This window comes from Psammomys obesus, unplaced genomic scaffold, assembly GCF_907164565.1.
Source record: "Psammomys obesus unplaced genomic scaffold, mPsaObe1.curated_primary_1811, whole genome shotgun sequence".
Lineage (NCBI taxonomy): Eukaryota > Metazoa > Chordata > Mammalia > Rodentia > Muridae > Psammomys > Psammomys obesus.
This window is the reverse complement of record NW_026593352.1, coordinates 4426-6327: the sequence shown is the minus strand read 5'-3', so window position 1 is coordinate 6327 and position 1902 is coordinate 4426. Positions and strand designations below refer to the sequence as shown.

The window sequence follows — 1902 nt, the reverse complement described above, 5'->3', positions numbered from 1 at the left end:
CCAGGATAATCAGAGATAACTGACCAACCCTGACTGGCCAGGATAATTAGTAATAAATTCTAAGACTCTTTTTACAATATGCTTAGGGCTCTCAGAAGATGGAGTTTGAAGACAGAGGGTACATCCCTGGAGAAATAGAGCCCAATAAATAAGATAAATTGACTAAAATAACTTTTCCTATTTTATAGTATAGATGGTGAAGTGATACAGTAAAAGGAGTTAGATATTAGTATTTGTTATCCATAAAAGGACCTGTTCAGATATTTTTCTGTTTTACCATGGTGCTTTAAAAACTGTAAATACTGCCAGCCTAAAAGCAGGCTGTCCTATAATAAATGTGTTTGCTTTAGGCCTGCTTTCAAGGCTTTTCCACAAACACTGTCAGTACTTACTCCTTTTCATCAGATGGGTGTCATATTTGGGGTGGAATTCAAGGTTTTGTGCTCGCTTCACAAGAATGTTACACTGAACTACACCTTCAGTCTCCACAGTACATTCTAACTATTCAAAGGTATGTATTAGCCAGGTGTGGTACTGCTTGTCTAATTTAATACCAACTTTTGTGAGGCAAAAACAGGCAGATTCGGGCTGGAGAGATGGCTCAGAGGTTAAGAGCACTGGTTGCTCTTCCAAAGCTCCTGAGTTCAATTCACAGCAACCACATGGTGGCTCACAACCATCTATAGTGAGATCTGGTGCCCTCTTCTGATGTGCAGGTGTACATGCAGACAGAATATTGTGAACATAATAAATAAATAAACAAACAAACAAATGAATCTTTTGACAGGCAAGAGCATCACTCTTGAGGACGAACCCAGTGACACCATCGAGAAGGTCAAGGCCAAGATCAAAGACGAGGAAGGCATCCCACCTGACCAGCAGAGGCTGATACTCGCTGGCAAGCAGCTGGAGGATGGCCGCACCCTGTCTGACTACAATATCCAGAAAGAGTCCACCCCGCCCTTGGTGCTGCGCCTGCGTGGCCGCATCAGACATCATCGAGCCATCGCTCCGACAGCTCGCCCAGAAGTACAACTAACTGAGAAGATCATCTGGCACAAGTGCTGTGCGTGCCTGCACCCCCGTGCCGTCAACTGCCGCAAGAAGAAGTGCGGCCACACCAACAAAGTGCGCCCCCAAGAAGAAGGTCAAATAAGGCTGGGCCACATGTGCCCATGACCCCGGGGCCAAATAAAGTCCCCTTCCGTGGACTAGAGTAGGAAAAAACAAAGCAGAAGACACCGTCTTAAAAAGAAGCTAAGGTGTCTATTTTACAAATATAGAATGCTTGACGGACATTTAGGCTATGTTCACTTTTTGGTCCTTGTGGTTAATGGTGCTATGTACCTATGAGCTGCCTCGGGGCCATGTTTTCATTTCACTTGGGAATCTCTTCGCTGTTTTAACTTTTGAAGACAATAGCAGGCTGTTTTCGAAAGTGGCCAGCTTTAGGGCTGGGGGTGGTGACTGATATAAGGCCAGAGTTCAGTCTCCAGGAAGATGTGCACACACCTCACAAAGGCAAAGTGGCCGCACCAATGTGTACTCCCACCACTAAAGCACAATAAAGTAGGAAAGACCAATTATTTGGTATTGTACTAATTTATTTGGTGATTTACTTGAAGCATTGCTTGTTCTGCCTATTTGCCAAGCATGACTTCAACTGCTATCTGAAACAAAATGACCTGGAAAAAAATAACTGAGACAATAGGTCATTGACTGCCATGTAGGCTTCTGTAAAATCTTGCTTGCTTGCCTACCCAACCTTGTAGTTTTGGGACATAAAATGAAAATGCAAACTAGACCCAGCATTCAAGCCTTGCAGGAGCTGTCCTGGCTTTGCCTCACCAGTGACATCCCCTCTCTTCCACTCTCATTGGCATTCTATTGCTTATTTTAGAT

General features: G+C 44.1%; 1 pseudogene; it reads left to right on the top strand.

Moving 5' to 3' along the window:
• Nucleotides 1-740: 740 nt before the first annotated feature.
• On the top strand, nucleotides 741-1576 carry LOC129684117 (ubiquitin-like; annotated as a pseudogene).
• The last annotated feature ends 326 nt before the right edge of the window (nucleotides 1577-1902 follow it).